This window comes from Myotis nattereri (genome assembly GCF_964212035.1).
Source record: "Myotis nattereri genome assembly, chromosome: 4".
Classification (NCBI taxonomy): Eukaryota; Metazoa; Chordata; class Mammalia; order Chiroptera; family Vespertilionidae; genus Myotis; species Myotis nattereri.
The window spans coordinates 30,470,304-30,485,637 of NC_138079.1; the positions used below are offsets into that span (position 1 = coordinate 30,470,304).

Here is a 15,334-nt window from a genome sequence, read left to right on the forward strand (position 1 = left end):
AACTAACTTTTGGGAAGGAATGAAAATCAGCTGACCTTTTTACAACATCAGTTAGGTTGGAAGTAACTAGCTTCAAATTAATGAAACATAAGCTAATTTCAAGTAGCATCATTTTTTAAATATATTTTTATTAATTTCAGAGAGCAAGGGAGAGAGAGAGAGAGATAGAAACATCAATGATGACAGAGAATCATTGATCGGCTGCCTCCTGCACACCCCACACTGGGGATCGAGCCCATATCCCAGGCATGTGCCCTGACCGGGAATTGAACTATGACCTCCTGGTTCATAGGTTGACGCTCAACCACTGAGCCATGCCGGCTGGGCAAGCAGCATCATTTAACTGAAATAAATCTGTTTCGTTTACCAAACCAACAGGATAGTAGATGGGAGCTCATTGCACTTAAAATGACATGGCATTATTACAAATCTTACTGTTAAAGTTGTCCTTTGACTTTTATGTATAATCCACATATATTAAAGGCTATGCAACCATCTGACTGTCTGACCGGTAGCTATGATGCACACTGACCACCACAGGGCATACAATCAACGCAGGAGCTGCCGAGGTGCGGTGACTTGGCAGCAGCGGTTCTCGGGTGACACACCACAGAACCAGAGAGGAGGGAGCCCGATTCCAGGGAGCGTCACCCAAGAACTGCCCTCTTGCAATCTGGGACCCCTCGGGGGATTCCGGAGAGCAAGTTTTGGCTCGATCCCTGCAGGCCAGGCTGAGGGACCCCATCTGCTGGAGGGACCCTGCTCACATCACAGATGCCCTTCTAGCTGTGGTGCTGCCCCAGGTGCCAGAGAGGGACTGTGGGAGGTTGGCTCCAGGGGTGTCCGGCCAGTCTTTCCCAGACCTGGCCCACCAGCCACCTTCTAATTAATGTTCTTTCAATATGCATGAATGTGTGCACTGGGGCACTAGTTGTTTTATAATGGGAAAATGTCCCTGGAAATTAGGGGACTGTTTCAAAATGAATCGTTCCAGGGATTCTTATTAAAAATGCATAGTCCTAGACTACTTCACCCCCAGACTTCTCACTAGAGAGAAACCCAGGACCTACATCTTCCTCAGTGCCCCATTTGATTCTGGTATTTTGAGAAAACTGGCGATGCCACCTGCCCTCTACTTAAGAAGTTTGTAACTTCTAGTTCACAAGCAGACTGTTCTTCAGACACTCCATGAATGGGGCGGACAGGTCCTGGATCAGTCTCTCTTCTGTATTCATTCCTAGCCTCCTAGGAATTTATTTTCAAGGTGTAAAGAGAATGGTTCAGAGGCAGATATTTTAAGCCAAATGTGTATATTTTGAAAATTAAATTTCACTCAGTAAATGTTCAAAAAATGACCATAATTTTTAAAAAGTGAAGCAAAAATGAATTGAAAAGATCAAAAGGATTAACAGTTATGTTACTTTGATAGGTTTACACCCTCCTCCTAACTGGTGGTTCTGTATCACTATGGCCTCCATTCCCCCATGTACCCCGTGCAGCTGCCATGACTTGACTGCACAGAGCCCCAGATGTGTAAGCCCACACCACACAAACTCAACAGCTGGCAGGAGCCCCTTAGACATCATCAGGTCTTTGGGAGGCAGAATAATGGTCCCCGAAGATGTCGGGTTCAAATCCCTGGAACTTGTATGTTACCTTGCATGGCCAAGGGGAATTAAGGTTACAGATGGGATGAAGGTAACTAAAGCTTGGATTCGCCAAATGGGTTCGATCACAACCACAAGGATCCTACAAAGCGGATCAGAGAGATGCGGTGTTGTGGCCGTGAAGATGGAGGGAGGGGGTCATGAGCCAAGGAATGCTGGAGGCCTCAAGAAGCTTCAGAAACCTGCTAGAGAAATGCCATCAACATCCACCAATGCCTGTGTCCTCTGCCATGAGGAAAATCCCATGGCTGGTGTCACCAGGAGCTATAATAGATCCCTCAGCTTTCATGCCTGGGGTCTCAGCCTCGGTTGGGAATGTCACCCCAAGTTAGGGCCGTGGCACAAGCATACACCGTGGTGCCACAGGGGCCCATCCGAGGGCTTTTCGGAAGAGCAAAGTGACCTCCATGGTCACGGACTTCCTTGGAATGACATCATATGAGGTTGACCACCATGGCATCACGTTCACTGAAGTAGAGACACTGACAGTGCAACATGGACTAAAACATTGTGGCTGGGAACCACTCAGGAGGACAAAAGTCTTAGTGAAGGTCTTAAAATAGAAAACGAGTTATTAAAAACATACCGGCCTGGATAAGTAGCGCTGTTAGTGCACGTATGCTGCCTTTAGATACCACGAAACACTGACAAACTTAGATTTTGTTTAGGGCTTGTTACATTTTAGACAGCTGACATGACTATCCCTCGTTTCCCTTTAACCCCTAACTCTTTATTTCCCCTTCTTAAAAAATAAAAATACAAAACCACAGAATGAACAAAAGATAACCACATGCAACAGCATGGGTAGATGTCACAAACAGTACGTTGACCTAGAGAGGCCAGACACAAGGGTCTGTGGAGGAGGACCTCGTTTACAGAGAGCTTGAGAACAGGACAAGGCCAGCCACTGTTAGCACTAGTCCGGCCGTGCGTAACTGGGGGGTCAGTACCTGGAAGGAGGCTCCAGGAGTCAGTCTCCTGATCTGGGTGCTGGCGACCTCAGCACTTTGTTAAAACTCAAGCGTATAATTGGTGCCCCTGAGTTTATGTACGCTGTGATACAAAGGGCAAGGAAATGCAAGAATAAGGTTAATGCTGTGTTAGTATCTGAAGAAGTCAGGATGCCCTCACTCTGGCATTTAAAGACATGACAGAGGCTGGGCGCTGCTCTCGGTGAGCGCTGGGGAAGGTCCATGGCGAGCCATCCATTGCAGTGAGTGGACAAGGCCCTGTGCGTAGTACTGTTTGGTCCCTGGGAATGGTCACTCTCTCATGGCCCTGGGCAACTCCTTCTGGCCTCCATGAAGACGAGGTTAGGACAAGGCAAAGCTGGGAAGAAGCTGAGATTTTGTACACAGCCTGATAGTCATTTGGTGGCCTGTGCCTGCAAGACATGCATTCTTCCCATCTATCAGGCCACAGGGCTGCCCAGACGTGGCCACCGTGTCCAGCCATGCCCCAAGTCCTGACATGATGCTTCCTTGATCCTTTCCTTCCATTCTACCCACTTCTCTTTTCCTCCTTTTTTGTTTTTGTTTTCATGAAACCTACTTGTTCTTGTTATTATACAGAATTTTTTATACATTAGTCAGTTCTTTAGATTGGTGCGCCTCAATCCTGGAGGCCCATTTGTATTCAATCCTAGTAGCCCACTTGTATTTCTTGAAAGTTTTCTGGACTCACAGCAGACCAGTTGCACAGAAATTTATGGAGATTGCCCCTCAAAGAGAGGATATCATTTCATACTAATGCAGTACTTCCGTAAATCTCCTCCTCCCCTCAACCATCACCTCCCCAAGCAACAGCAACGGGAAGGCCAGAGGTGAGCGCTCTTATGTGGCTTACAAAGGTGGCAGCTCATCTCTTATGTGACATCTCTCCCTCAGGCCACCTCTGGACATTGCTGCAGCCTAAAAGGCTCCATGAAAGGAGTGACTAACCTAACATGTTGTCCTCCAGCCCAGGGAGCACAGGTTCCCAGGGCTGGGTTGAGACTGCAGGACACTGACCAACCCTCCTAGCTGTGGGCACAGACTTCCCCGGACACAGCCCACGCTTCTCTGGGAACCAGGTTAATACTGGCACAATTTGATGTCCCCCCCCTGCCCCAAACAATATTTCTTTTAAACAAATAGAGTTTTGAGTCACTTACTGAAGAGCTAACGCTGTGGTCATTGTCCTAATGGATTTTTAGTGACGTGTGAAGTTCTCAGCGGACAGTCAACAAGGTATAAAGTTTTATGGAAGTATTGCTTTAGTATGAAATTGTATCTTCTCTTTGATTCAAACTCATTACTTCTATATTCTAAAACCTAAGAATCTTAAGTGTGAGAAAGATGTCAATTAAAATTCCTATTTTCTTTTAAAGGACTGTTTGAAGTGGGGGGGCGGTGGAGTATTTTTCCTTGATTTTATTTGGTGGGAAAGTTATGGAGGCGGGAAGGGAGGTGGGAAGGGGGTAATAAAAAGTCGGGGTTTCCCAGCTGGGCTGCCTTGACTACCCCCAGTGCGGCTGGAGGGGTAAGAACCTCACAAGTCCCTTACTCCTCAGTACTGCAACGTCAATGCTCCACAATGTTGGGGCCTAAGGTCCGGGTTCAAGCATCTTTTTACCAGGGTTCACTATCCCCCTTAGACAGGGCAAAAGGAAGACCTGCTTTGGGGAGACTCAGAGGGTTCACTCTGCCATTCTCCAGCCCTGCCCATTCCCCGGGACCTGGGCACATGCCACCAGGAGCCCACCCCCTCCTTTTCGACAGTGACCTGGCAATTGAATTCTTTGAATGCTTGCCCACATGTGTCAGGCCGGCCAAAGGGCCCAGGTGGTCCCCCCCCCCCCCGCCCCATGCCCTCTAGGGGGCAGACATGCCATGAGTGTGCACAATCCCAGGCCTTTGGGGGTGAGTGTGGATGGTAAAAGGTCAGAGATTAAGCCTGTGGCCTGGGCTGTTCACACACATGCACTGAGGTGCCTCATGGTTCCACGTGGAGCCAGATGGAAAGAGATATGTGGGTGGGCCATGGGATCCTTCCCTCAACACTGAGAGACTTGAAAATTCTACCTTTAAACCTGGCCTGCCAAACTCTTAGGGGGACATTTGTTAAGGTCGGGGGACAGACCTTTGACACTGAGGCAGAGGAGAAAGCCTAAACATCGGGGCTCTGTAGTTGAACTTGACCTTCCAGGTGCAGCTTATTTGTCAAGGAAGGAGGCTCAAGCTGCTTAAATTAACGGTCCGTTATGGTGATCTACAGCTTTTAAATATTTAGGCACATGATATCTGGTTCTCCAAATGTATGCTTATTCTCACAAGTTTCAGAAGCAGCCCTTCTCCAAGCCCCGCCCTAGGCCCGCTGAACCAAAATATCTCAGGTCGGGCTGGTACATCTGAGTTTTAACAAGCCCTCCAGATGACTTGTGCCCACGGTTCATTCGCCAACCACTCACTACTAGGCCCTTATCTCCTCTCGCATTTTTTAGACTAAGCCCATGTGTCAACAAAGCGGCGGTGAGTAATTCATCAGCAAGCGATGAAAGCAGATAAAGGACCACAAGGCCCAGACCGAGGCCAACTGCATTCTGTTCAGGAAACAGGTTCACACAGCCCCGGGGCCCTGTGGCTTCCATTCCGACATTTCTCAATCCAAGCGCGCTGGGTGGGAGAGCTGGGGTGGCCACTCCGAGTTCAGCTCATTTCCCCTCAGAGGCAGAATTCTTCATATGTTAGGTTGCCCATTCTTCCCCACTGGCTTCTAAGTCTCTGACCTAATACCCATTCTCTTCCCTAACCATCCCTACTCCTCAGTGCCTAGGATTTTTGTTTTATCATACAACTGTCTAGCCCAGAGCCATTTACTAGTAGTCTCTGCGGTAGGTGAGAAAACAGTTCTTGCTACTACCCTGGGAGCACAGCAGAATCACCGTCGGAGCCTCAAAAACCCAGAATGGACCCCATTCTGACCAATTCAATCCTGATATGAATAGTGTGGTGTATGTGTGTATGAAAGCATGGGGAACAGGTGAGTTTTCATTATTCTGCTCACACGTCAAAATGTCAAAGAACTGCCCTGACTGGTTTGGCTCAGTAGATAGAGCAGTGATGGCGAACCTTTTGAGCTCGGCGTGTCAGCATTTTGAAAAACCCTAACTTAACTCTGGTGCCGTGTCACATATAGAAATTTTTTGATATTTGCAACCATAGTAAAACAAAGACTTATATTTTTGATATTTATTTTATATATTTAAATGCCATTTAACAAAGAAAAATCAACCAAAAAAATGAGTTCGCATGTCACCTCTGACACACGTGTCATAGGTTCGCCATCACTGGGATAGAGTGTCGGCCTGCAGACTGAAGGGTCCCAGATTCTGGTCAAGGGCATGTACCTTGGTTGCAGGCGCATCCCCAGTAGGGAGTGTGCAGGAGGCAGCTGGTCGATGTTTCTCTCTCATCGATGTTTCTAACTCTCTATCCCTTCCCCTTCCTCTCTGTAAAAAATAAATAAAATATATTTTTTAAAATGTCAAAGAACTCTTTTCCCCCCAGATACCCAGAGATGGGGTATTCGATGATTGTTTTACAGCCCTAAGCAAACACTGGTTATTAACATAACTCCAGCTTTTCTAGCCTGCCCATTCCCTTAACGCCTGCAAACGCTGCCTCCAGGAGTGGCATTCCACCAAGAAGCAGTCCAAGAACTTCTGTAAAAAAAGTATCACGGCCCTAACCAGTTTGGCTCAGTGGATAGAGCATCAGTCTGCGGACTCAAGGGTCCCAGGTTTGATTCTGGTCAAGGGGCATATACCTTAGTTGCAGACACATCCCAGTAGGGAGTGTGTAGGAGGCAGCTGGTCGATGTTTCTAATTCTCTATCCCTCTTTCTTTCTCTCTATAAAAAATCAACAAAATATAATTTTTAAAAAAGTATCATGGCCAAGGATAGGTAGCACCTACAGCCCACTGTCTTCCAGGGCTTTAGACAGAGGCTGAATTTAGCTAACGCCCCAGGGCCTCCTGGGTTGTCAGAGTGTTAAGGGAGTGGATACTTGTTTGTTTTGCTTTGGTGCTATTATAGAACATTCTAATGACATCTCCAGTCCACACCCTGCAATTTAGAAATGTAATGTGTGCACGTGGTTCACAGAAGGTGAGAAGCTGTACTTGAAATTCAGGTACAGGACTTGGTGGAGAGTCGGCCGTGGCCGAGGACACATCTCCCTCACATGGAAGGCCACGGAGCTGAGACCTTGTAGCAGGTATTACTGTCAGGTGATTCCTATTCCAGCCATTCCATACAGACTCCACACTGTCCAAACTTAATTAGGGGAAGCACACCTACACGAAGCCAAAGCAGCTGATATGGACCCATGTACCTTGGGATTTAAAAGTACTGCTTCCAGGCAACGCAATAAAACCATTTTGCTAGTTGTGCAAGAACTTTTAAATCTGATCCTCTAATTTTAAATTGTTAGAACAGTTTCCAAGTACAAATCTCAGAAAATGAAAAAAATAAATAAAATCAAGGGAATGATGACTACCACAATAACCCATGTCATTTGTCAAATCCACCCTGTGTAATTCGTATTTTCTCAATTTCACCAAAGAGGAGTACTTTGAGGATACGGTATTACCTGCCTGGATTGTAAGAATGTGCCAAGAGGCTGAAGGCATATCTGAGAGGCACAACTCCAGACTGTGCAGGTGGAAGCCATGCTGGACTTTGTATCAAGGTCAGTTGTAGCCATTCATCTATTGATGAAAAATGGACCTTTTAACCCCCACCAAGGAATAGAGAACATTCAGTTCTACCAAGAGAGCTTCTCTGAATAGCTCTGTTCCACTTCAGACTTAGTTTCAGAGTCTGAAAGCCCGGGTTAGTATTTCCTTCAAGCTATTAAGCTCTATCCTGGGGCCAGGGTGCCCATCTCTGCCTGGAGAGTACATGCGAACTCCTGGACTGGGCTACGGTAGTGTTTATTATTACAAGGACTAGAGGCCCAGTGCACAAAATTCGTGCAAGGGAATATGCTAATTCTAATTAGCATATTATGCCTTTATTATTATAGATAGTTCGCACTAGAGACAGTGATACATATTGAATAAAAATTATAGTTGGGAAGTCCCCACGCACCACCTTCTCCTCTCCTCCCTAGTGTTGCCTACAGAGGTGGCAACCATCTCCTACTTGGCACCATGGCTGCCCTTGGACCCCTCCTGAAACCCAAGGTTCTAAAAAAGAGTCCAGTAAGTTCATCCGGCACCAGTCAGACCGATATGTCAGAATTAAGCGCAACTGGCGGAGACCCAGGGGCATTGACAATAGGGCGCACAGGAGATTCAAGGGTCAGGTCTTGCTGCCCAGCATGGGTTACGGGAGCAACAAGAAAACAACGCTCCTGCTGCCCAGTGGCTTTGGGAAGCCCCTGGTCCACAGCGTCAAGGAGCTGCTGATGTGCAACTGATCTTACTGTGCTGAGAGTGCTCCCCACGTCTCCTCAAAGGAACAAAAGCCACCGTGCAAAGAGCAGCCCAGCTGGCCATCAGGGTCGCCAATCCGATGCCAGGCTGCACAGCAAAAAAATGAATAGACAGATTGTGCGCACATTGTATCTCTGTTAATAAAATCCTAACATTCTGCAAAAAAAAATGTGTAAGGAGGGAAAGGAGAAATAGGGGCCCCAGAAGTCATGTGGGTTCCTAAGTGATTATTATGCTTTAGGAACTGAAGGAGGATTTAGTTCCATTAAGAATGGTAAAAACAATACACCTTACTCCATTTGGCTGCTCGGCAATATTTTCAGTAGCCACAAGGTGGCGCTCACTCCTTAGAAATACAACTTTATATTGAAAACCTGACTCCAAGGAGAACCAGAACAGTGGACCATAAAAATGTCTTTTAATAAAACGGTAAGTCGGTTTTCACAGTTACCGACCACTACACATTAAATACACGAGCAGTGGTGTTCACAAATGTGTGGGATATGGAACACAATGCTTCCTGCTCATTTTTACTTGTTTGAATTTATTTCTCCTTTAGGCTCTCTATGTAAATTAGCATATGTTGATTTCTCTTTTATATGTTAAGTGCTGCACATTATTTAAAATGATTATCCTTTTCTACCTGGAACTTACAACAAAGAGATACTCAACAGATTGAAAACCTCCCGGGACATCTGGGTGGTCTGGCTGAGCTATTGAGACAGGAGGACCATGCCTGAGCCCCTCCCAGCATCACTCCTCCAGCCCAGGCCTTGTCTGAGGGCCTGGGGTCACTCTCCTCTCAGACCATCTGGTCTGCAGAGCCTCAGGCGTTTTGCCATTTTCCTCCACAGCCCCATCAACTTTTCTGTCTTAAAGAATAAAACTGTGAGAAGAAATAGTTATTGCATTTTTTTAAAGGCGTTGCATTTTTTATGTGTATATACTTGTGGGTTTATGCAACAGTGGAAAAAAAAAAAAACCCGGAATGATTTCTATGTTGACTGACCCTGAACCAATGCTGTAAGATAGACATATCTAGCTGAAAAATGTAAATGCACCCAGTACTCGCATGGTCTCTTTTCCTGAACACACAGTGGAACAGAAGTTGACATGAGGAAGTGGTATAATAAGAATAATTTTGAAGGAAGTATGAAGGGGCTAGAGAAGAGGCTGCAGACTGTGGAGTGAAGATGAAGATCTGGGGTGGGGAATCGAGGAGAAAGAAGAGAGAAGGAAACTAAAGGGAACTGAAACCCAGGAACATTTGAATTTGTTCCAGAATGTCCTGAAAACTTTGTACTGTCAGAACATGTGATATGGGCTGTATCCATGGAGAGAAGCATGATGTTTCCTGGAGAATCGTAGACAGATCAGAAAGCCTCCTAAATTCTTGCCTTCTCAATCCAATTAGCAAGCAACCTACTTTTCCCACTTCAGCTCCACTCATTTCTGCTGGAGACTCCACACCAAGATATCCAAGCCTACTCCAGACCCATTCTATCTCACTTCAGCAGTGATTTTAATCACCCCCAAGGAGTTCTCTCTTCTAGATGGCTGTTTCAAAACTCTGTCTCTCTTTTCAAGTTCCCAGACCTGGCTGAACCTGCACCCAAGCCATTAGATCAGCGGTTCTCAACCTGTGGGTCGCGACCCCTTTGGGAGTTGAACGACCCTTTCATAGAGGCCACCTAAGACCATCAGAAAACACATATATAATTACATATTGTTTTGTGATTAATCACTATGCTTTAATTATGTTCAATTTGTAACAATGAAAATACATCCTGCATATCAGATATTTACATTATGATTCATAACAGTAGCAAAATTACAGTTATGAAGTAGCAACGAAAATAATTTTATGGTTGGGTCACCACATGAGGAACTGGATTAAAGGTCACGGCATTAGGAAGGTTGAGAACCACTGCATTAGATGCTTTTACGACCGACTTCCCTGGCCCTGAGCCATTCACCAGGAGCTCACATTAACGGGGAGCATCATCGCTCCCGTCCTCCCTCACAGATGATCCTCTTCTGGTCTTCGGCTAGCCTCCTATCCAGATGCAGGAGGCAACCGGAAAGAATAAACACTGAGCTTTTAGACTCAGAAGCTTTGAGTTTGAAGCCTAGTGAAACAGGAATTTAGGGGTAAAATAGGACAGGTTTAGGAAATATTAGAAATTTTGGAAATTAGGGGGACCATGGAGGAAGCACTGGGCTGCAGAGCAGCAGGAGGTATATTTCCATAGAATGGGGGAGCTGGAAAGCTGCAACAGGTACATTTCCATAGAATGAGGAGCTGGGAACAGCAAAAGGTCTATATTTACAAAATAAAGAGAAGGAAGCCCTTCATTCAGAAGGAGAAGAAGAAAGCCCAAAGGGAAAAGGAAAACAATAAGGAAGGGGGGGGGAGGGTGGAGAACTTCACATGTCCCATGTAAGGCTCAACCTTTGAGCTCAGGAGTTACTATAGTAACCAGTCTGGGGGAATAGTGACCCATCAGAGGGGATATCAAGGCACCAGGATCTGCAGCCTTTATAAGCCATAGGGAAAAGGAACTCAGAGAGACCCTTTTCCCCCTCCCTACATGGGAGTCCATTCTGTGGGACTCTTTCCCTCTCCCCATGTGGGAGTCTGTACTTATTCAATAAATCTCCACCTTTGCTATACCACTCTCTATCCGTGGACTCATTCTTCAATTCCAGCGCACGAAGGATCCAGGTTCCAGTCCAGAAATTCCGTATCACTAGGGCTTTCTAATTACATTTCCCTGGGCAGAATACACCATTTTTCCAAGATGCTGTTTTCTCGTGTCTAAAACTTGCTATAATAATGCAACCTCCCTGTGATGCTTTGAGGGTTGCCAATGAGTTATTTGTGAAAGCACTTTCCACACTTTCCTCAGCTCTCTGTCTGTTGACTTTAAAATGGAAGGATTTTACTCCCATAAAGTATGATTCCTTCCCAAGTCCTCACCCACCACTGCCTGCCCTGATGAGACCACATCTTTCTCATTGTTAGGCTGCTCTCTTATTCTGGGACTTAGCTGTGAGCTCCACCCTCTCCATCACCAGCCTTGAAGATCCTCTGCACTGTGATCACTGGGGCCTTGGAGAAGAATGTGAAGTTCACCTCTCCAACCCTGAGCTCATCACCCCTCAGACCCCAGTCATGTGAAGGCATGTCTGATAGATGGTCAGAGTCTGTTTTATAAATTTGTAGACTCCATGTTAAGGCTTTAGGACATTCTCACATTTAACAAGTAAATGAAAAATTGTAAAGAATGCAGCTTATAAAGAAAGGTATTACATTCCTGCAGACAGTGAAATGCGATGTGTTATCTTCAGCCTGAAGCACAAGCTGGTAGTATTTTGCAGACTCCTCCTTAGCAGCCCCAAGTGGCTCTCTCTGGAGGTGATATAGGCAATGAAGGGATGTCAGAGAGTAAGTGCTGAATCTGATGGACGGAAGAAAAACCGGTTACCTGTTTCGGACAGGTCAGGCGCCTGTCTTCCATTTGAACTAGGACACAAAGTAATATTCCTAAATTCTGAGGCTGAGGGAGCCCTCTCCTCTATGCATGTGAAGTTTGCGGCTAAGATTCCCGGTCATTTGTTTCTAAGCACTTCATCTCCATATGAAAGTGACAATTTCCTGGGCACTTACTTCTGGCCCAGGGGCTGTCAGTTTGGTGCTCAGTTACTCCTATTGTTAAGCAAACCTATCATGTTGTCTTCCTCTACTATCAGAGTTTTGGCAAAGGTTGCTCAGCAGGTCAAGTTTGCATTGGTTCAGGCCTCTCCTACATTAATACCATCAACAACTGTCAGGCGTGTTTGAGGCACTGACTCCTCCCATGAGCTCTCAAGGAATATGTCTGTGTGTGTATACATTATAGACGATAATGATTGCCAGCCATTATCAACTTTAATGTTTTCCTTCCCAGCTAAATTCCTTTGGCTGTTCAACTTGCACCTACATATACATATGTTCGTACACACACACACACACACACACACACACACAAATAAATGTGCCCATCACTGGTTACTATCTGCCCAGGGAATGAAAATCCATTTGAATAATAATTCATTACGGCAAATGTATTTGCTTTTAACAGACAAATATGAAAAGAATTCCTAAGAAATTATTTTTACGTCCTCCAGCTTTCTGCTTTCCCAACAATGACAAGAACATTAGACTAAGAGTCTACCCGGGGGGGGGGGGGGGGGGGGATTATGCACAAACAAGAACCGTGTGGAAAAACGGCAGGCCTGTGAAAGGGAACGGTTCAATCAAATAAAATGCAGATCTCCACGGTGGCCAACGCATGCCAGGAACACAAACATGGGGCAGGGTGATCTCCTCTTCCCAGTCACAACACCCGGGTGTTTACCTCTATCTATGACTGCAACCATCCTCATGGCCTGAGGGAGGCGCTGTCGCTCCCTTAAAGTATCTCAGGCAAAGCTGAAATATTTTAGTCCCCTCTAAATATCTGCAATAGAACAAAATGGAAAAATAACTCAAGATAACAAAAAACTAGATATTCCGGCTCAAAATTAATTTCAGAGATTCACACTCCCTAGGCACAGGAGGTTATTTATTTACCGGACTCAGGAAAGAATTAAATAAATGCAAGACTTGGAGAAGTGGTGGGTGGCACTTTTCTCCTTCCCTGGGTCTAGTCCGTATTTCCTCCTTCTTCCTTCCTGACACCAGGGAGTGGCAAATTAGAGACCCATGGGACCGAACCCAGCCAGCAGCCTGTGTCTGGAAATAAAGTTACAGTAGAAGCCAAGCCACGCTCATTTGTTTGTTCATTGTCTATGGCTGCTTTCATTCTGTACCAGAGTGGTATAGTTGATAGAGAGACAAAGCATCCCATAAAACCTAAAATAATTGCTCTTGGCCCTTTAACGTACCTTTGCCCTCTCCTGTCCGCGAGCTATATTATTTTTCAACAAGGGATACAGAGGTGACAGTGGTAGATTTGTATAAGGATGTGTGTCTGGTCAGCTGGGGAGGGGGAAGGGGGGGCGGGTGCCAACTTCTTCAAATGCATGTCTGCAATATGCTGGAATTACCATCTGCCAGCCACTGGCAGTGAGTCACATGCAGGCAAATGGGAAAAGGCACTTGGAATGCGTATTCGGAGACTACACACCACGGGCATGGACCCTGTGGGGACAGAAGTGGGGTTTTCTTCTCTGCTTCCAGCTGAGAGTTACACCAAGGAGAGAAAAAAGAAAACCCCAACCCCCTGCCACACAGCGGGGCGGGGCTGCAGGCTCGGTGCTCTGGGCTCTCCACTGGGGACAGGCTGCACTTTACAATCCTAGAAAGCCTGTGTCTGTTCAGAAATGTAATTCCCAATCTGATCACAAGAGCTCAACGCTGAAAATGTGGCACAGAAGAGAAAAATGTTCGGATAAATGGGGGGAAAAAAAATGAAGGGTTTTGTGCAAGAGAGAAAATTACAGGAAGCAGTGAAGAGACATTCATTCGTATGAGAAAGGACAGGGAGGTGACAAAAAACAACACATCTCATATATCGACATTTTTTTTTTTTTTGCATAGTCTGGCTAATAACATACATGAGAGGTTTTAGTCCAATGACACTGTGTGCATCCGGGGAATAGACACCCATGGGGAAATTCTCCAGGCATGGGAGGAGTGTGGTAGAGGAGAGATCTATGGATGAAAAGCAACAAAAGAGCAGAAATAATGGGTGCCAGACACCTTCCAGGGAACTGGGAAAAGCTGCGATGACTCAGGCTGTGGGAACAGGATTGCTGATGATCCCAATCCACAAGATCTTAGCCTTTTCAAAATGAGGGACAGGGTCGTGTGAGAAACTGTGCTTCAGGTGATCTGGTATTGGTCCTGAACACATGTCAGAACTGACTGACTGACAGATGGTTTTGAGCACAAGAGGGTGAAGTGAAGCTCGGGAGGTGGGGGGGTGGAGAAGGGCAGCATGATTCACAAGGACTCGTGTGTGGGCAGTGTGCCACGCAGCACGAGAGGCGATGAAATGCGTCAGCCCTGGAGCGAGGCTGCTGGCTCTGAGTGGGTGCTACCGCGTCCTGGCCGTGTCACCCTGGGCAAATTCTGGAACTTCTCCTTCGTGTTTCTGGTTGTCAGTGGACATAGTAATAGCAGAGGCTGTTGTAAGGAGTGAATAAGTTGATGCAGATAAAGGTCTGAAACCCGAGCCTGGCTCAGATTGGTGCTATGTAATTCATCATCCGCTCCGACCAGGGACATGGCCGTCAGGCCAGCAGCCAGCAACATGCCACAGCCCGGAATCAAATCGGATTTTAGGAAAGCGCTTTACCAACTCTCACAGGACACCACCGAGGACCGACGGATAAGGTCGCCTGAAGAACAACACAGATGAGAAGATGCAGACCTGGTTTCACAACTACAATTTCATTCCGCTTGATGAAACCTCTCTAAATCCAAGCCTTGTCATTGTCTTCAGTCCTGCCCTTTTCAACATTCCTTATTCACAAGACCTGAGATTATTTTATTGTGAAAAATTGAAAAATGTTGTGGAATATTCCAAGTTATAAAAATAACTTTCAACATTCAGAACTAACAAAACAAGGAAGTATCATACCTAAAACACTAGTGATTTCTCACTTACTGGACATATCCCAATAAATATGGAGAAACCTCTTAGTGAAGAGATAGGAGAGAGTCCTATGAGGCTCAGGTTGAGATAAACCTTGTTCATTCTTTCAGTTCATTCTTATGTTTATTAAGGATTTAATATATGTTAGGCATTGTCCCAGGTACCTGGAATTTATTGAAAGAAAACAAATCATGTGTCTTTGTGAAACTCACATTCAGATGGGATCCTTACTAACCAGAATTTCTATGAATCATGACATCTTGGTTTCGCTTAAAAATTTTCCACAAAATATGCATAAACTTGGCAAACTAAGTTTTTCTCATCTATAAAATGGCAATAAAATACCATCACTGCATACCATGATTTAGAATCATTCACCCCATCAACAAGCATCCATTACTTTGTGCTAGGCTCAAGCAAATGAAGGAGACAAAGTCCCTGCCCTCAGGGAATGTCAACCTTTTATTATTGGGAAGATAAAGTCAGATAGTTAACATTCATACCAATATTTATATACAAATTTAAGCTGTGACTAGTAGATCCT

At 45.6% G+C, this 15,334-nt stretch overlaps 1 protein-coding gene and 1 pseudogene across 2 annotated transcripts in view; one reads left to right on the top strand and one right to left on the bottom strand.

Moving 5' to 3' along the window:
* The window catches only part of LOC308518427 (3',5'-cyclic-AMP phosphodiesterase 4D-like), a 206,673-nt gene that overhangs the window by 114,946 nt on the left and 76,393 nt on the right, over positions 1 to 15,334 (bottom strand). The window lies entirely within an intron of this gene.
* Positions 7,862 to 8,287, top strand: LOC308518048 (large ribosomal subunit protein eL32-like; annotated as a pseudogene). Its single transcript has one exon. The product of its transcript is annotated as a large ribosomal subunit protein eL32-like (transcript).